Source organism: Tiliqua scincoides, chromosome 6, assembly GCF_035046505.1.
Source record: "Tiliqua scincoides isolate rTilSci1 chromosome 6, rTilSci1.hap2, whole genome shotgun sequence".
Taxonomy (NCBI): domain Eukaryota; kingdom Metazoa; phylum Chordata; class Lepidosauria; order Squamata; family Scincidae; genus Tiliqua; species Tiliqua scincoides.
Window position 1 is genome coordinate 21,875,914 of NC_089826.1, and position 20,801 is coordinate 21,896,714.

The window sequence follows — 20,801 nt, forward strand, 5'->3', positions numbered from 1 at the left end:
CAGGCGCCCGCGGCGAACAGGAGGTGGGCCTTGGCGGCGGAGGCTGGAGAAGTCCCGATCAGCCCCCGCGTGGGCTGCGCTCCCCACGTGCGAGGAAGGGCGCCCCTCCTCGGAGCCTCCTTTGTCCGCCGCGGAGCCCCGGCCGGGAGGAGCGCGTGCGGGGCGGGAGCGCCGAGCCTTTGTGCGGGCCGTGCGCGGGGAGGCGCGGCCAGCTCTCGGGGCGGGCGAGCGGGACGCTGCTGCGCGCGCGCGCTCACATGGCAGAGGCGCCCGCCGCGGGAGCGCCGCCGGGGCTGGGAGAGCGAGAGGGGCGGACGCGGCCCGATGAATGCTGATGCGGAGGCGGCGAGCAGAAGGAAGCAAGATGGCCGCGCTCTAGGGGTGGTTCGAGGGCGCCCGGCGGCTCTGGCGGGACGCGCGAGGCTCGGGGCGGCTGGAAAGAGGTCAGGCGCTTCCCCGCTCCCCTCTCCCGGGGCTCTCCCACCCTCCCCGCCCCGGGTGCCCGGCGGGTGGGCTCGTGGCTCCCTGCGCCGCTTCTTCTTTAAAGGGCGCGCGTCCCGCGAAGTCGGGGGGGCGGCGGCGGCGGCGGCGGCTGCTGCTGCGCCAACATGGCTGGCGAGGAGTTTTTGTGGAGGACCCGGCGGAGCCCCCCCTCCCGCGTGCGGTGGCGTAGCTGGAGGGGGGCGGAGCGCTCAGCCTGGCAGGGAAGGTGGGCGAGCGGTCCCTACCTTCGGAGTCATGCCCGCCCCCCTCCAGCTACGCCACTGCCCCAGGATCGGGCGCCTCGGAAGTTGCGCTCCCCGCCAGCGCAGCACAGCGCCCGGCGCCGCGAGTGAGTGTCCCGGTCCCTGCACGCGCCTCCGCGCGGAGCGTCCTGTGCGCGCAGCGGAGGAGCCGCGGCATTGGCAGAAAGGAGCCTTCTTGGAGGAGGGCGTTGCGGAGAGGGGGGCGCTCGGCTGCCCGGGGGAGCGAGCGAGCGAGCGAGTGACAGCCCACTCCTAGCCACACTTCCCTGGGAGCCGGCCCCATTGACAGTAATGGGACTGACTTCTGAGTAGACATGCCTAGGACTGGACTCTGAGGCTACAGTCCTAGCCACACTCTCCTGAGAGTAAGCCCCATCGACTCTAATGGAGCTTACTGCTGAGTAGACATGCCTGGGATGGGGCTGTGAGTGAGTGTGACAAGGGAGGGGGAGGACGTTCGTGTGCGCGAGTGTGCCGCGTCTTGTGCTCTCCGTGACTGGCCAGCCCCCAGTCGGTCTCCCGGTGAGTGGGGCAGACACAAAGGCAGGCGCAGTCCGGGAAGGGGGATCGTGGAGCGCAAGGACTGCGAGGGCCACTGGAGGAAGCGGACCCCCGTCCGCGGGAGAAGGCAGCGGAGAGCAGCCTTCGCGTCACGCGAAGGCTGCTCTCCGCTGTCTTCTCCCGCGGACGGGGGTCCGCTTCCTCCAGTGGCCCTCGCAGTCCTTGCGCTCCACGATCCCCTGGCGAGTCGGCGCCCTACGTCGCTTCATGGGGGGGAGGGGTCCCGAGGGCTGCGCTCCGCGATCGCCCGTCACTCAGCCCAGGCTCGGGGAGAGAGGACACCTTTGTGTCCGGCTCTGAGAGTGCCAGCCAAGCTGGAAGAAGGGTGTCCGGATCGGGCCCAGAACAGCGTGTCCTGCGGGCGTCTCTGTGCGCAAACACGCGCCGGGAACGCTGCCGCTTCGTCTCACCCTTGCGAGACTCCCCCGTAATGGAAGCGCCTCCAGAATCGTGCCTGGCAGGCTCAGCCAGCTTTGCTCCAACACCTCTGAGCGTATCCTCCCTCCCAGAAACTGACGAGATCTCGCCGAAAGGTTCTCTGATGAGCTCATTTTGAGAGATCTCCTTTTTGTTTCCGTGATGCTGGGCACGCAGCTGGAAAGCCTTCCACCCTCCGATGGCAGGCAGTGGAAGGGGGTGGGCTGCAGGGTTGTCTAGGGAAGCCGTCCGCTTAAGAACTATACGTGGAAGAAATGCCTTTCCCTGTAAACGGCCGGTGGGTGGTGATTGCCAGCTAATGAGGCCATTGTGTTTGCATTTTAACGGCAGGCTGGCACCGGGGAGGGGGTGGAGAAGAGGCAGAGTGAGAGCTTGCAGGTTCATTGGTGTAATTGCCTGTGTATTCCAGGATGGCACTTTGGGGAGGGGGAAGTGACCTTCAAAGCACGGCTTATTTGTGAAACAAGTTCAGCTGATTGGTGTTAATGGTTAAGCATGAAGAGGCATCAGTGATGGGGGATAATCAAAAGGCAAAGAAATCTACACCTGGTGTGGGTCTAGTCTTAAAAAAAAACACACACAACACTTTAGAGTACCTGTTGAAGGTTTCCCTTGTGAATCTTGGTTGCCCTCATCCCTGAGGTCAATAAAATCATTTTAACCAGCAATTATCAAAGCTGCAGCCTCCTTTGACCAATGAAAACACCTCTGTGTTTTCAACTCATCCTTGAAAGGTTAATGTAGTTCATTGGCCTGTTCTTGGTTACAGTAACACTTATTTATTATAATCTAATCAATTCATTTTTCTCCACCATTATGGATGTTTATACCACTTTTCAACAGAGTCCACAAAATACTTTACATAACAAAAGAAATTAACTAGTTCCCTGTGTCAGGGGGGCTCTGCAGTCTACTTGTTTTCATGTGTCTTCTGATAAATTACATGACACAATAAACATAAAAGTGTTTTAATAACATGTATTTCAACTGTGGCATCAAGAGTTTCTTAAAACAAGCAAACAAACAAAAAACACCCTCACTTACCAGACCTGCTGTCACAGAGTTGCTCTGTTCTTACTGACATAAATTTAGCAGTAAACATTTTGTCAAGATGTATACAGTATTCTGAAAGCCTAAAACAAACAAAAAAAATCCAGATCTAATAGTGAGATGTATATATTGATTCACTTTCTCAGTTGGGAGGCTTTGCATCCAGGCTGCTTCTTGATGTATGTTCAGATCTAGTCCAGCCTGCATTTCTAGAATGTGCCTCCTCAACTCCTGTCTTGGGATCCATATTGGTAGTTGCACACAAAGATTTTGGATGAGGCATATTGGTATGGCCCTTTCAACCCATTTCTGCCCAACCCACAGGTGCACACATTTGATTCCTGCTGTGTTTATGCAACATTGGGCTGAAATGGCTTAACATCCTAGCACCTCAGTTCTCAAACTGTGTGCTGGGGTTCTGAAGTGCTGAAGTGAACTAGTGCTACAGAATATTTTAAATTTCCAAGGGGAAAAGAGTGATGGAAATGTAGGAGCACCATGAAAAAATTACAGAGACACTAAGGGCTCTGCATACAGAAAAAGTTTAGGAACTTCTGGTCTAGTCTGTAATGCCTAGAGCCTATTACATATGCAATACGAGTCTTTCTAGGTGATAGTGTAGATGAGGTATGTCTGGAAGTTGCATCTGGCTTGTGAAGACTTTGTCTCTATCTCATGTTGCTTGCCTTGTGTAGCCTTACTGGTGGAAGTTTCACTAGGAGGGGGTCCAGGCAGCCTGAAGGACATTCATTGCCCATGTCTACTCTTGGGTGCTCAGAATTACTGCTAAAAAATGGATAAATAACTCTGTCAATACCAAATAGCCCTGGAATAACTACAAAGCTTTGAGTGATGGAGGCATATCCCCTAGGAAGTTCCAGCAGTAAAATGTTCTCTTGTTTTTCCTGCTGTTTTTGAAGAGATCAGAAAGAATACTTTCTGAAATCATTGGTAAATCTTTGGAACATCATACAGAAGTGTCCATTCTGTAGCTCCTAGAACTCATCAGAATCAATTTTACAGTGTGTCTTTCATGAAATGAAAGTTTTGTTTGTGATGGAGTTGGTCACTGAGTTTGCACCTAACTGGATCTCCCCAAATTTAAGCAAGTTCAAACATATAATAGGGTCTAACCAACATTAAATTTCCCATATTCCTGAGCTCCAACAGCCAAATGAAACTTGCTAGAAGATGCTGAATCTGTGCTTTGTCTGAGTTTTCAGAGGGCTGCAATTCTTGAGAAGCAGTCACTGAGAGTATCTCTCTATGTGCCATTGAAATTCTGACTTGGTGGATGGTAACTGGATTTGAAAGTTCTTGTGGTTGGTGTTTGGAATCATGACAAGACATAAATGTGAACTCAGCCTTTCCAGTAAGATGGCTCCAGGCCATATATGGCTGTATAGGTGAACAATCAGCCTGAAGAAAACACAGGTCATGGTTCAGGATGTGGACTCACCTCCCTGCATTACAATCTCTGCACATGAACTGGAGGTTGTCCATGACTTTGTGTACCTTGGCTCAACGATCTCCGACACTCTTTCTCTCGATACCGAGCTAAACAAACGCATCGGTAAAGCAGCTACCACGTTTTCCAGACTCACAAAGAGAGTCTGGTCCAACAAGAAGCTGACGGAACATACCAAGATCCAGGTCTACAGAGCTTACGTCCTGAGTACACTTCTGTACTGCAGCGAGTCATGGACTCTTCACTCACAACAGGAGAGGAAACTGAATGCTTTCCACATGCGCTGCCTCCGACATATTCTCGGCATCACCTGGCAGGACAAAGTTCCAAAAAACATAGTCCTGGAACGTGCTGGAATCCCTAGCATGTATGCACTACTGAAACAGAGACGCCTGCGTTGGCTCGGTCATGTCGTGAGAATGGATGATGGCCGGATCCCAAAGGATCTCCTCTATGGAGAACTTGTGCAAGGAAAGCGCACTACAGGTAGACCACAGCTGCGATACAAGGACATCTGCAAGAGGGATCTGAAGGCCTTAGGAGTGGACCTCAACAAGTGGGAAACCCTGGCCTCTGAGCGGCCCGCTTGGAGACAGGCTGTGCAACATGGCCTTTCCCAGTTTGAAGAGACACTTGGCCAACAGTCTGAGGCTAAGAGGCAAAGAAGGAAGGCCCATAGCCAGGGAGACAGACCAGAGACAGACTGCACTTGCTCCCAGTGTGGAAGGGATTGTCACTCCCGAATCGGCCTTTTCAGCCACACTAGACGCTGTTCCAGAACCACCTTTCAGAGCGCGATATCATAGTCTTTTGAGACTGAAGGTTGCCAACTACTAGGTGAAAATAGGAATCCCATGTGGATGTTGTGATGTGCTTCTAGTGACCATCCTCTGTAGAGATGTGAGTTGCTGCATTCTGCACTAGCTGAAGTTTTAACAGGCATTGTACTTTGTACTGAGATTACAATTTATGGATGATCTTTTTGCTGTATCTGCTTTTAATCTGTCTGAATGAAAGGCACTTGTTACCAGATGGAACTCTGAAAGACTGACCACCATTGTAGCATTCTCAACATGTCATCTTACAGCCTGTGCATGGAGTTGTCATTATATTATTTTTGTTGGCAACCTTCAGTCTCGAAAGACTATGGCTGAGGGGGGATTTGAACCTGGATCTTCCAGGTCTGAGTTCACCTCTCAAACCACTACACCACCCTGGCTCTTATCATGTTGGTCACTATTGAGAAGAATTCTGCCAGATGTCACTTTAGAGTTGCAGTGTTTCCTACCTCTTCACAGACTTCTTCACAGTTCTCATGGATGCAGGATAGCCTTTTAACAATGAACTGTGCCAGGAATGATCAGCTCTGGTCTGTACTGAACACCATCACCATAGGTATATGCTCTTTCTTTCTCTCTTCATTCACTCTGAGTCTTCTTTAAGTTGTTCGATTTTAAAAAAAAGTATTGGTGGTTATTTCAAACCATACTGGAGAGCGCAACCACAGATTACTTTATCAAACATGACAATGTATTGATTTAGTCCTGCTCCCTGATTGCTGTTAAGGCAGCCTGCCAAGCCTGACTATTGTGACATCATCAGAAAGGCTATTTGTTTTATCTGCTAGTTCTGAAACGCAGTGGGATGCAATATGAATCATAAAAAACTGACTGCAGTTGAATTGGAGATGAAGCACATGATGGGATAGAAAACGAAGAGGAAAGCACACATCTGTCATAGCTTTGTTGTAATTGTATGGGTGCCAGCAAATCCTTTCTGTCCACCTGTGGAAATGGAAGCCGCTTTATACATACGTGAAATTAGGTTTAGGAGTAACTAGATGGGACCAGTGTTTCTCATTGAGTTATATGCTCCAGTTTCTCACATAGCAAAACAAAGCATCTCTTATCTCCCACTGACTTCTAGTGTCACAGAAGGCAGCCTTCTGTGACACTAGAAGGGTTAATGACTGAAATAATCCTGTTCTAGTATAGTGACTGAGTTACACATCAGGAAGTCCCTGGTTTGAATCTTGCCTATGCTGTTTTAACCACCTGCTGAACCTCAGTCCCCTATACCAGTTTGGGAATAATATTGTCCCACCTTATAATTGCTTTTATTGTTGTGTAGAAAATGCAACATATTAAATAATTAGGAATACAGAGAAAAATAGAGTGTTGATGCAGAGCACAGATACAGCCTTGCTATCAACTATATCAGAATGACTAAGGGCACAATCCTATGCCTGTCTACTCAGAAGTAAGTCCCATTGCATTCAATGAGACTTACTCTCAAGAAAGTGTGGATAGGATTGTGCAGATACATTGTGGGATCCGAATGCTTGCAAAATGTCTAACTTAAGGTAAAGAATAATCTTTTTATTTAGTATTCTCTAATTTTGGAAAAAAAGAAGTGAAGAAGTCTGTGGGAAGATAGGAACCATTACAGCTTGAATCGAAAACAATTTTTGTGTACAGTATTTCCTTTCAAAAATGATTCAATATTTTTGTGCTACCCTCTATACTATATATAGTTGAGTCCTAAATGTTTTGGGGGGAAATCTCATTCTAAAATGTTGTCTGACAACAACTGTGAGGCTACGTTACATTTTTGGATGTCTTCAAGATGATGATGAATATTTCTTTACATTTTTGGATGTCTTCAAGATGATGATGAATATTTCTAACATGCCTAAGCCGTTTCTGCCCAATTTTGCATATATGCAAGAGGGATCAAATGTGTACGCCTGTGGGCTGAGCAGAAATGGGTTAACTAGGGGCTGCTTTAAAGTCTACAACATGAAAAGCAGCTATTCTCATGTGATTGGTCAGTGCGAGGCATTGCATCTAGCCCCTAAGCATGCAGCTTCTACTATGGCACACCTAGGCACCAACCATGCAGCTATAAAGGAACTATGTGGATATAGACTGGTAGGCATGTTAAGGTCCTCTTTTAACTTGAAAAAATCTATTAATCACCTTCCTGTCTGAGAAGCACCCAAAATGATGTACGGTTCCTACAAAAGCAGCATGCAATAATTAAAAAGTCAACAGCAAACAGTGGTATGTAAGGGTACAAACCATTTCAGTGACATGGAGCTTCTCCTTGAACTTTTAGGTGGTTCTCATGTTCAGATCAGCCATGCAATAGTATACTTTAGTGGTATGTATGAAAGGGAAAAAAGAGGTTTTGGGCTTATTCCAAAACATTATTTAGAACTCTCAGGAAATTACTATTTCCTGAGCGTTTATTTATCTCCTAACAAGTGAATACAGTGAACTCTTGGTTTAAGAAACTTCAGAAACAAGCGTTTTATGCTCCACTGAAAACTAGTCATATAATTTCATGCATGTGTCTCTCCATTGAATGGATGCCTGTAGATTGAATGGACTTTCAGCAGTAATGGGCATTCCTTCCTCCCATTGGTCTTTTCACTCAAGGGTTAGTTGTACAGGTAATTACCCCTTATCTCAGGGCTTCTCAAACTAGGGCGTCGCAACACCCCAGCCCGAGGGCCCTGGACTCTGCCCCCTTAAGGGGCGGGGTTGGGGGGAGGCAGCGACGCAATTCCCAGGATTGCATCACTATGGGGAGTTGAGGTACTGGCGTGCATTTTCCAATCCCTGCTGCAGCCTCCTGGGGGTGTGGGGAGTCCTGTGCAATCCTCCACAGGGCTTCCCAGCTTTCAGAAAGTGAAAGTGGAGCGATCACATTCCACTTCCGGTTTGGGAAGACGGAGCGCAATCGTTCCACTTTCACTTTCTGGAGGCTGGGGAGCCCTGCGGATGGTTGCGCAGGGCTCCCTGAACCCCTGGGAAGCTGCAGCAAGGACTGGTAAGTACCTGCCAGTCCCTGCGGCCCCCTTAGTGACACAATCCTGGGGATTGCATTGCTGCCTTCCCCCTGCCCCTGCTATCTTCCCTGCTACCCCACAAAGACTTAGTGGCTCTCAAACTCTCCCAGAGAGTTTGAGAACCACTGCCTTATCTGGATGTCCAAAATGTGGACTATTCTAAAATCCAGACATTTTTGTCTAAGATTTTTTAAACTTTCTGTAGTGTGAACACTAGAAGGTTTTGTGCTCATTCTCACATATGGTGCAGGTACGGGCTGTAAGTTCTGTTCTTTTCTCTGTGCTGTGTAGCTATACAGACATTGTTGAAAAATGTCAGAGGCCAGCAGACATCCCATATGGGTAACAGTGAAAAGAGCAAGAGGAAACATTTCTCATTATATTTATGCAGTTATTCCAAAATCCAGACACCTTCCTGTTCAAAGCAGTCTGGATAAGGAACACTCAACCTGCAGTGTAATCTCAAATTTACAAAGGCAACCTTATTCTAAGAAAATATATTTAACATAATTTCATCAGGTTGTTTCCTAATTTGAAAGACACAACTATAACAAAATGATTGAAATTGTTGTTTTTCAAAGGACTCGTCTAAGAGCATATTAACTGATGCTACTTCTGAAGGACTGTCCATCAAATAAGATCAGGATATGGTCAAATAAAGCAAAGTGATTTTTCCTTTTGCCTATACTTCTGTTGTCCCTTAAGGTCCCTTGTGACAACTTTGAAAGATCAGGGTGTACTCTAGTATCAGTAGATCTGCGAAGAATTAAAAATCAGAATATCCTACTTTAATCTGTTTAGCAGAAGGCTTCATAACCTCTGAAACCACTTCTGAAGGTTTGCTCTACATGCCCCCGGTTGTCTCTTTGCTGCATGTTTGTCTCTTTCTGCTGCTGTCTTATATGTCCCTGGGAGTGGGAGGGAACTATTATTTTACAAGTGGTCACCCCTCCTATTCCATCTGATTATTTCCACAAATGGATGAGATTTCTAGCAATTAGATACCATTATAATAGTGATTCTATTCCTGCCTGTTCCATTACCTGAGATTTGGCTGCTGCTGCTGGATGAATCCCGTCCTGACTCTTAGCTGAAATTCTGCTTAAGGGAGATCTGTACATGTCATGAACAGGAGTGGACTTTATGCAGTTCAGGGACGTGATTCTATTATTTGCAGTGGGCACCAGTCCTTACACTTAAGCAGGGCACCAGAACTCTGGGCTTTATTGTATAGCTCACCACATACCTTTGTTCTGTTTATGAAAAGAGATTATCTCATAATAGTCCAATCATCAGAGTTTCTATTCTACTTGCCAACGCATTTATAATGATTTAAGGTTAGTGTATTTTTGAAAGCAGACCACTTTATTGAAGAAACAATGATGTTTGGTCTTGCCAGATGTGTTTGGTCAGGAGACTAACTCAGTGCATATCATTCTAAAACGCAAAGCTGCTACTGTTCTTAATGCTATTTTGGAATTTGTTTTCTACTGCATTAGGAAAATGGAGACATACAGAGTTGTGCTGAAATTCCACATGTGTCTTGCATTGGAGATCATGGCTGCAATCCAGCACGCAGTCATGCGTGCGTGTGTGCACAAGCTGACTTTCTCTTACATATTGCATAATGGAAAATCACCTTAGCCATCATATATATTTGAATTTCTTCCATGTGTGGGGCTCTGATGGCAGCTTGTATGCTCCTTCAAGAAGTGGGAAAGACTCACAATACATGTTTAAAGTATGATTTAGGTCTGCTTTGTACATTCATGGTAATTACTTAATGACTGGCATGTATGAATGTTCTTCCACAGAGAGAACTTTTCAAGTTGCACCATGCACAACTGCTTTTCAATGGAGTCAGTTCACATATTCAGCTGCAAGCAATCAAACATCCAGTAAGTGAGAGAGCCGTGTACATGTGTGAATCTGCCGTTTAAGACATTACGCAGTTTAAAGGGGTTGGGGGGGAGAAGTGGTAGATAGGTACACTAAAAACCCAATCCTATCCAACTTTCTAGTGTTGATGCAGCCATACAAATGAGGCATGCACTGCATTTTGCAGTGGGGGGGGCGGCTTTGGAGGCCTCCTTACAGTAGGGGAACGTTTGTTCCCTTACCATGGGGCTGCATTGTGGCTGCACCAGCACAGGAGATTTGGATAGAATTGGGCCCTAAACCGCCATAGCTTTTTCTTTGCCTTACATAGTAATTGCTAAATTCTTATAAATGTGTGTTCTATTCTGTTTGGCATGGTTAATTTCCTCTTAGAATTTCAGTAATGCAATCTTTAAAGAGAGGAAAAAGTACTTGTAACTTAATCTTGACACTCATGAATATACAGTATTATTATTGTGAATGGTAATGCTAAACTAATACACGTTTTTTGTTTTGCTCTCTGTGAAAGCTTGATATTTGCTCATCTGAAAGAACTATGCCATTGTTCTCTTATAAGAGAGTAATGAGAGCCAGGGTGGTGTAGTGGTTTGGGAGGTAGACTTAGACCTGGAAGATCCAGGTTTGAATCCCACCTCAACCATGAAGTGACCTTGGGCCAGTCACTTTCTCTCAGCCTCACCTACCTCACAGGGTTGTTGTGAGGACAGAAGGAGGGGAGCAGCTGTGTACACTGCCCTGAACTCCTTGGAGGAAGGGCGGTATAAAAATGTGAAAAATAAATAAATAAGTGAGGTGATTGTTTTGTTGACTTGCCAAGAGAGTTTCAGGAAACTACAGGGCAAATCTTGTACATGGTCAAGAGAAGAACTTGCCAAGTAGACTGCAGCATATGGAATGAGGCATTTTGACTGTAGCAATAGATGTTGGTTGTCTTGCCTTGAGTTTTGGAATTGATTCCTTTACTCCACATGCATTGTTAGCTAGAATTCTAGGTAAATCTGCAATTTTTGCTTTCTTTAACCATGAAGGTTTTGCTAGCGCCTCATGCCAAAGAATGATTTGGAAAAAAGATCCTAACCTGCGTGGTTTCATTTTTGTGATTAGTTTAAGAATGTTATTCTCTAATTTTATTATTAGCGCACAGTTCATAGAAACATGGATAGCTGTGTTGGGTTGGCACTATACACACTTCTGCTGCTGTTAGTGCTATATTTTTCTCTAATATCAAACCACAGAATTATTGTGTTAGGAGCCGATCCGCCAGATATCAAGTGAAAACTAACTTTGTAGGCTGCATAGCCAGTGCAGTCTTGAAGTTGCCCCTGGGTCATTCCATGTCAAGTGGTCTAGTTTTTGAAAAGTGCCCCGCGCGACCATTACGAATTTTAATGAAATTTTGTGTCTAGAGTCCCACATGTCTCAAATGAACTTTGGTTAAGTTTTAGGTTCGCCGGTGGAATATTTGTGGAGATATAGCCATTTGTTTGACCCTATACTGCGACCACGTTCAGTGCGATTGTGAGATTTTGGCAACTTTGAGACATTATATCTCTCTTGCTGTTTTTTCAAAACAAATGAATCTTAGCTGCCTTATACAACTTTTTCACTCTGTTTAATGAAACTAATAACAATTTTTGTTGAGTGTGTCCAAAGTGGTTAAAATTGCAGCAAATTTGGCCAAAAAAATCAGTGATCCAAAAAAATCCAGTTTAATGTTGAATGGCTCCAGCAATAATTAAGTAATAATTGTGAAATTTAGTACATAATATCCCAATATAACTGTTTTCCAATATGTAATTTCAACTTCCTAGCTCATTCCATTAGTTTACAAATTAAGTGTAAAGTTGATGATTTTTGTAAAAAGGCTGAAAAATAGGGTATTTTCAACCTGCTTTTACAAAAAAGTACCTTTTAGAAATGCTTTTGAACTAATCTCATTAGAAAGAGCATGTTTCAAACCCCTCAGAAAAATGGGTTTGATTTTCTAATGCAGGCAAACAATGCATGAAAATTAGGAACAAAGTTGGGGACGTTGCCATAGCAACAGGCTATATTTCAGCATGTTATTCTGTCATTTTTCAGGTCGTGTTGATTTTTTAAAACAATTTTTTATCCACCATTATAACTATTCCATGGTGACATTGTCACTACCAGTTCAAGAACTTGAACTGGCAACCCCATTGCTGTAGGGCGTCACACCCAATAGCCGTGCAATACCATCCATGGGTGGGTTTCTTCATGCAGGTTCCCAAGTCTCTAATTTGGTTTCTTTGTCGAGGTTCTCAAAGTTGCCAAAATCTCACAATCATACTGAACATGGTCGCAGTATAGGGTCAAACAAATGGCTATATTTGCACAAGTATTCTACCGGCGAACCTAAAACTTAACCAAAGTTCGTTTGAGACATGTGGGACTCTACACACAAAATTTCATTAAAATTTGTGATGGTCGCACAGGGCACTTTTCAAAAACTAGACCACTTGACATGGAATGACCCCCCTGTCAGCTGCATGGATGTGTGGAAGATGAGCATGGTGTGAATACAGCATTCACAAGAAATAAACTAAAATTGCATGTATTGATATGTCCCCATATTGTTTTGATTCTGCTTCAAAGTGCTGTAATCCAAAAACAAGTGGGAAAAAATGATTGCACTTTTACGGTACTTCTGATCATCTGTTTTCCTGGGAATGTTGGGTACAGACCTGACAATGAAATAGGAAGCATCTAATAGAAGAGGTATCTGTTGTGGTGACTTGGGGCTACTATATCTGGTTTTGCACAAATACTGTATACCAGTGGTTCTCACACTTTTTAGACTGGGAACCACTTTACAGAATGACAGTCTGTCAGGGAGTCACTGGAAGTGATATCATCAACCTGGAAGTGGCATCATCAAGCAGGAAGTGACATCACTTTTCTCACCTAGTAGTTCATAAACTGCAAATGACAAGAGAAAATAGTCCATCTCAGAAGCTTGTTTCAGTTTTCACTGCACACACACCCCCATTGCTACCAAGCATCCCACCTGTTCACTGTAGTAAAGGGAGAGTATCTCATGGTATTTTATTAGCTTTCATTGAGTTATTTCTCAGCCATTTTCCAACAGCAAAGTATAAGGGGAAAAAACCCATTTAAACCTTGACACATATTTAAACCTATTTAAACCTTCCCCACTTCAGGGATCTGCTGAGGTTTTAGTGCCTGGAGGGGGAGGGAAAGGCAGAGTTTGGGCTGGATGGAAGTGGGCAAAAAGAGGGGAGTAAAAATGCCCTCACTTCAGGGATCTCCTGAGGTTGAAGTTCCTGGAGGGAGGTGGGGAAGGCAGAGCTTGGGCTGGATGGGTGGGGGGTGAGGGGGAGCTGGATCACAGGGCAGAGCTTGAACTGGAAGGAAATGGGGGAAGAGAAAGCAAACCAAAAAAAACATGCCTCCCGTTTTCAGGGAGAGCTTGCAACCCATCTCCAAATAATCCAGCAATGCTCCCTGAGACACTCAGCAGCCACACTCACTCCTCAAGCCGCCGTTTTGCTCCTGGGAGGAGCTCTGAGTACACACAGGCAAGCTGAGGCAAAGGCAGTTCTAGCTTCCAAGATGGTTGCCTGCCCTCTTTGCCAGCCTCCAGGATGGCTTTGCACATACACAAAAAGCTCAGGGCTTTAGGCAAAGGCAGTTCCATCTTCCAAGATGGCACCTAATTTGCCCGTTTTCAAGATGGCGGCACCCATCTTTCTGTGACCCATCTGACCTCAGGTTGTGACCCACAGTTTGAGAAACTCTGCTGTATACCGTATGCTAATTGTGATATGATTAACATAGGGACCTGCACATTTTGTCATCGAACCTTTGGGTATATGGCATGCTGGTAAATCAGTGGGTCACTCAGCTGCAAAAATCCTGCATTTACCAGAGTCCATGTGTGAAGGTGCCTATAGATGTGTGGTTGGCCCACAGAACTCTAACTGGTTTTTATGATGGCTTAAGCAACAGCATCTGTTGGAAAATGAGTTTCCCACAACTGAACTGCACATGCCTGATCTTGTCTGATCTCGGAAGCTAAGCAGGGTCAGGCCTGGTTAGTACTTGGATGGGAGACCACCTGGGAATGCCAGGTGCTGTAGGCTTATACCATAGTCTTTCGAGACTGAAGGTTGCCAACCACTGGAAAATTGTCTCGATTAATGAAGTCCTATTACAAATGTTTATTAGGTGCCCACTGAGATAATAAATCATTTTAGAATTTGAAATAACATCCATGGAATTTTATTTTGAAATGCCTGTGACTTTCTAACTGCACATAAGTGAAATCTTCATTGCCAAGTCAAATCTTTGACACCAAGTATGCTGGCCTTGTTTAAAAAAATGCATTTCTGCTTTAGCTCTTGATCTGAGCTTTGTTCTTCCATTTCTGTCTCTTAGAGTGCAGCAGATAATCCCCAATACCGCATTAAGGGGTAAATCTGCTGCAGGCCACTGCTTTTAATGGCAAAAAAGCAAATGCAAAGCCTCAAGAAGAGTGCTAAGCAGATCCTTTTTAAAAACTCACACCAATGCAGTGCCAATATTTCTGCCTATCTCTTAACAATAACCCTTCCGCTATGAAGTTTCTAGAAGTAAAAATGGCAGTAAAAGGATAAGGGTGTGGCATGTTAGTTCAGTGTGTGTTCCAGTTTTCTCTATTGAACTAGCAAGGTCTGAAGCTTTTTATTAACTGAGATAAACTTCCTACCATATGTACACAACTCATTAATACGTTGAGACTTGAGTTGAGACTCAGTGGGGCTCTAGTTTGCTTACCAGTTTAAAGATGCATTAGTATTTGATTTCTAGTATGGACAAGGTGTTAAAGCCATATTTAGTTGTAATTAAGCCCTATTGGTTTTCATGTAACTTAGTTTGTTGGTGGGTTTAGAACTGCAACCTTAAGTTACTTTGGGTAGAATGTACAAATTGTGGAGAGAAAATATGGCAAAAGGAGATTTTTGAAGGAACTTTATGGACACAATTGCTCAACCTTAAGGTCTGTTTGTTTAGCAGTAATGTAGAGTGTTTAGCAGTTTAATGTTGAAATTAAAATGGCTTGCTGAAAAGTAATGGATCATGGTGGTGTCAGCTGATGAATACATTCTGTCTCCAAGAATGAATTTTTGTATTTTCTTTCCAGCAACACTGTTACTTTGGTTAATTTATTTGAAGATGACTTCTTTTATGCAGTTAGTCCATTGTGCATTCTTGTATCTACTTGCAAATGTTTGTCACTGCTTATGTAAGGTACACTTATGTTCACTTGTTGTACAGTACATTCTAATTTCTTTCCTCTGAGGGCTTGCAAAACATTTTCTGTCTTGCATGCAAAGGAGGAGGACTAAATGGCATAGAAAATGTTAGCCACCATGATAGGAAGTACACATCTTGTGACATTGACCTCTTCTTCCAGAAAACCTGACAGATGTCTGGCTCCCACTTGCTTTTGCTTTATTGCTGCAGGCAGAGTTTCTTTTTCATTCACAGTTTCTTCCAGTCCAGCCAGTGCTGATGTATCACGTGGAGATTGCGCACATGGCTGCACTGTTTACAAACACCCTCCCAGAATTCCCAAGAGCTGCTGCGTAACAGCCAGGCGGGTACAATGTTTCATGACTCGGCAGTGTTGATCTGTAAAAGTGCACTCTATGACTCCATTTTTGCCACTGCCCACAGCCACCATATCCTTTTTGTTAGCTGACTGGAATATTCCATGAGCCAGTTCTTTTATTTTAGTATTCTCCTTTGTTTTGGTGACCTTCGGCTCTGTAGCTTACAACAAGTCCATCTGTGGTGAGACCAAAAATAGAAACTTTGCTACTCGACAAAGAACTGGAACTGGCCAGCATGAGCAAGAGCTTACGTGCCATAGAGAGTGAATTTCGTTGCTGCTTGCCAAAAAGTTTGATAGGGAGTCTGCAAACAAGTACAAAAACGTATAAGTAAGGGTGGGTGGGAGTTCCGAGCACCCTAATACCTGTACACAAAGTAATGAGACCAAGTAATGCTAGTCACACCTAACAATGTGCAGAATTGCAGACCAACTGTTTACTTTTAAAGCATACGAGTAGACCCATCACTTTCACTATGGCAGTGATTTGCATGTTTGCTTGAAGTTAAGCATTTTGCTGGCTTGGGAACAGTAAACTAGCAGGCTGCTACTTACTTATTGCTGAAGCAGGAAATGCTGTTTCAGGTGGTAACCGTGTGTGTGTGTATACTGTATATTTCAAGCAGCATGCCCTGGACAATGCCAGTTCTAGCCAACCTTCAGCAAAAAACATTACCAGATGCAAAGGCTATCATGTACTCTCAGGTACAAGTATTTTGTGTTACTTGTTGCTTTATTTCACACTTGTAGAAAAAATAACCATACGCTTTCTTTTGCACTTTCCGCTCATTCTGCCAGTACTTTCTCCTTGCTACATTTCTTAATTGTTCATTGTTCAAAGGACTGTTTCATTTTACATTGTGGTAACAATATGCCATTTGGGGGAAAAAAGTAGTTACAATCCTCAAGAGGCTCATATTTGCTAAGCTTTTTGTTTTGGTTTGGGGTGGGGTCTGTGTATTTTTCTTACAATTCCTGTATTAAGTTGTCAGAGGAAACACAGACTCAGCAGGACTTAGTAACGTTTTAACTCCATCCTATTTTTGACTCGTACAGTAAAGGTCATAAGCAAATGACATCCACAGCTGTGTTTCAGGGACACAACTTTTTTTTCTTTCCACTTCCCTGTTTAACTAAGTGGAACACATAATTGATATGATTATGGCTAAAATACATTTTCTGTGAACATATTTGGCTGTAGATGTTAATTACTCATATGTAGAAAGGAATGGAAAGAATGAAACCTCCTTAAAAACTGTACCAACTGAATTATTTTAGATGTAGACATAGATAATTGGAGGGCTGCTTGATGATTTCCAAGAGAAGAAATAAATGTTTCATTACTTATTAAGAAAATACCTGGTACCATTAATTGGTTGGAATCTGTGGCCAAGACGGGGAAATGTGATGCAACAAAATAGATCTGAACACGGCGCACATGGTGCATAGATAGCCTGGGTGTGTTAACATTGTGGTGGCAGGATTACCTTCTGAGCAAGCGTTCCGGGTTGTTCTGATGTCTTGCAGCATGGCTGCGTGCACATGGCTGTAGTGTTTACAAACACAATCCCAGAATTCCTGACAGCAGTTATGTAACTGCCAGCAAGTGCTGTATCAAGCCAATGAAAGTGACCTGGATCACGGATGTTGGCGCCGGCTCAGTTGAAACCGTTGGGGAGGGGAAAACACACACATACAAGGAAAACGCACTTAGGGGATCTGAGCACACAGCTTTGCTCTGCTGCAACCTTACAGTATTGTGACACAGAAGGGAACTTATTCATTACAGCCTTAAAAATAGCCATTAACTAGTCTGTGAGTAAGAATTTAAATCTGATGCATGTTTCAAGCATCATAAGCTATCATTTCTTAACGGTAGTGACTTAAGAGTATTATCTAAAAGGTAGAGCAAAAAGAAACTGAAGTGCTGAAACTGATTTTTTTTAAATTTTAATCCAAAGGGATTTTCTCTTATGCTTATTTTAGAAACCATTTACTACTTTACAATGGTGTTTTGGAAATAAAGAATGTTGGCAGAAACAAAAAAAATTCATTCTGCATGGAGAAATGAAGTGCTGTTGGCTGAGCGAAATAGACTCCATATGCAGAAGAGATTCACTGTATAAGACCTGATTACCCTTGTGAAAGAACATTTATGGATATTGAGGAACCTGGTGAGGGTAACAGGGATATTATATACACTCCATTGATTAAATATGAAGTCTAGGTGACCCAGGCAGGTTGATCAGTTTTTAAGTTTGCCACACAGCAAGGTTGTGTCCATGCTGTGAAGTTCCCCAAAAAGGAGGTGTATATTGTGCTTAAAATGTTTTGTTTTGGTGTGTGTGTTGTGGGAAGAGTGCAGTTTCTTGGTTCATAAACACAGTTGTCACAGGTTGCCCACAGATATGGAAAAGTTTCCCTTTTAACACAAGATAAAAATAGTCTAGTTGCTGTCATATAGTCTTGTCTGTTTTCAATTTTGGAGGAAAAAGCTTCTCTGGAGAAAAATGATCATTATAACATTCTAGTATTTATAAATCCTAATAGACTATTTTTACACCAGTGTAATTCATACTTGATAACAGTCTATCCTCCATATCTACTTTACCCAGGCTTCGCGCACTGGAGAGGACACTCTGTTCCAGAACACTATTCAGAGTGCGATACCATAGTCTTCCGAGACTGAAGGATGCCAACGCACGAATTCATACTTGATACTTCTCTGACATTAGCCATTACTGTATCTGACTACCATGTTGGCATCCTTCAGTCTCGGAAGACTATGGTGTCACGCTCTGAATGGTAGTTCTGGAACAGAGTGTCCTCTCCAGTGTGCAAAGCCTGGGTAAAGTAGGTATGGAGGATAGGCTGTTACCCATGCAGCAAATCCCCCCTCTCCACGTTGCTGAAATGGTCCAACGGAAAGGCAGAAGCCAATACGGTTGGTTCCAGCGGCGTCGCAGGAGTTGCCAGAATGTGACTGTGTTCAGCCATGAACTGTCTCAGGGACTCCAGCTCCGGATTTTTCCTCGAGGTTGACTCCTGAAGCCTTTTCCATAACTGGATGTAGCCACAAGGCAGTGGAGGTTTGGGATCAGAGTTTTCCTTCTCTCAGATGAGCTGCCTTCCCAGGCTAACGAGTCCCATCTACCCGGTGGCTGTTTAGTTGCCTCTTACGACAAGTACAGCCAAACTGAAGGCCTTATCCCCCAGCCCCCAGGGTATGTAGCATCTGACTACATACTGCTATAATCACCATGCAACAGGAGATGCAAGTGAATTATCCAACCATTGACCAACATACATCGTCATTCAAACAAGCATTCAAACAAGCATTCTCTATGTATGTTGGCCCACAATCGAGAGTGCATGTTTAATCGTTATCAAAATCAAGATCCAAATAGTTTCTCACCCAGAGGTAAATGCAAAAGCTTATTTTGGAGTGGAAATGGAGCCTTTCTTAATCCACCTTGGGGGATACTCCACTGAGAATATGATGAAGATTAACCTGTAAATTTTCCAATGTGCCATGATGGACCTTTCTAAGAACATAAGAACAGCCCCACTGGATCAGGCCATAGGCCCATCTAGTCCAGCTTCCTGTATCTCACAGTGGCCCACCAAATGCCCCAGAATTTCTAGTGTTCTTTAATGAATAAACTCATTATCAATATGAGCTCAAAATGATCACCATCTTCAGAGAAGGCTGCCTGCTGTTTCTCTGTATGAGGTTGTGGTTCGGTTGTTAAAGCATCTGTTTGCATGCAGAAAGTCCTAGGATCAATCCCTGATATCTCCAGGTAGGGATGGGAAATGCCCATGTCTGAAATTCTCTGGAAACCTCCTGCCAGCCAGCACCAACCTTGATGGACCAGTAGTCTGACTTGATATAAACTGTCTTTGTACATTCTTCTTTTGCACACATTAAACCTTTTGGAGCTGCAAACACCTGCCATCTATTAATTCAGAAAACCTGTGCTTCTGCCGTCAGAAGCTTGGAAAATTTAACTGGAAAAGCCCAAAGTTAAAGCCTGTAGTGCTTTTCCAGTATCCTATACCTTATAACTTTCAGTAATGAAAGCTGCCATATACTGTATTTTTATGGGTTTAGTGTCTTTGCAGTCTTTGGTACCGCCAGTTCAATCTATATTGAATATATTAACTCATCTGCTGAAATTGAAAACTTGGCTGCTAACTGGTTTTAGCTGTTGTTTCATAGGTATCAGATAACCAGCCGATGATGGATTGATTCTTACCATCCTATAGCTATTTTTAAATGCAGGGTGTGATAACTCCAAAGGACGATGCAGTTTTATAGATAGTGCTAAACACTTTTAAAATACTTATCTGTCTAAAACAGCATATACCTTTTCTAAAAGCAGTGTTTGAAGGTCTCCTGAGGATTAGTTTGGAGGCATAATGCAGGCATAATCTATTGCATAGCATTACATTTTTAAAGCATTAATTTTTGACATTTGTGGGCAAACAGTGTGAAATGTGGAGATTAGCGATATTGAGAAATAGCACACTTCTGCAGAATGTCCACAGATTTCACTTTATTGTGTGAAGTCTCCTGACATTTTTCTTCCAGAAAATTATCTAAAGGAGACCAGTTGTCATTTTAACCTTAAATTGGACGAGTTGGCAACATCTTTGTGAAACTGACAGCCCAATCTTATGCATATCTACTCAGAAGTAAGTATCATTAAAATCAATGTGATTTACTTACTGGGAAGTGTAATAGGCCTTACAGCCCAATCCTATGCATGTCTACTCAGAATTAAGTCACATTATAGTCAGTGAGGCTTGCTCCCAGGTACTTATACATAGGATTACAGCCGTCGTTCAATGCATAGATGGATTAAGGAGACTGAGCTTCCCAGTGCTTGCTAGAGTAGCGGCGCCAAATCAGCTACTGCTGTATCCAGGCAGATGTCAGAAAGCGGCTGGAGGTCTCCTTCCCCCGGAAAAGCCCCAAGTCCGTCAATAGGGCTCCTCAGTTTGGGCTGGCTATTTTGCCCGTGCAGAGTTGAAAGACTCCATGTCATGCCAAAAGACCCAACACAGAGTTCATGATCTGGAGGAGCAAAGCTCTGCCAGTCCCGCCCCAGTGTCTCCCCCACCCTTGTTCTACCTTTCCCTTACCCC

General features: G+C 44.1%; 1 protein-coding gene across 1 annotated transcript in view; it reads left to right on the forward strand.

Annotated features, from left to right (window-relative positions):
- The first annotated feature begins 358 nt into the window (after positions 1-358).
- TET2 (tet methylcytosine dioxygenase 2) overlaps positions 359-20,801 on the forward strand; it is a 97,527-nt gene continuing 77,084 nt past the window's right edge. Inside the window, exon 1 of the mRNA XM_066632132.1 lies at positions 359-443. The gene's annotated coding sequence lies outside the window, so the exon portion shown is untranslated. The remainder of the gene's footprint in view (positions 444-20,801) is intronic.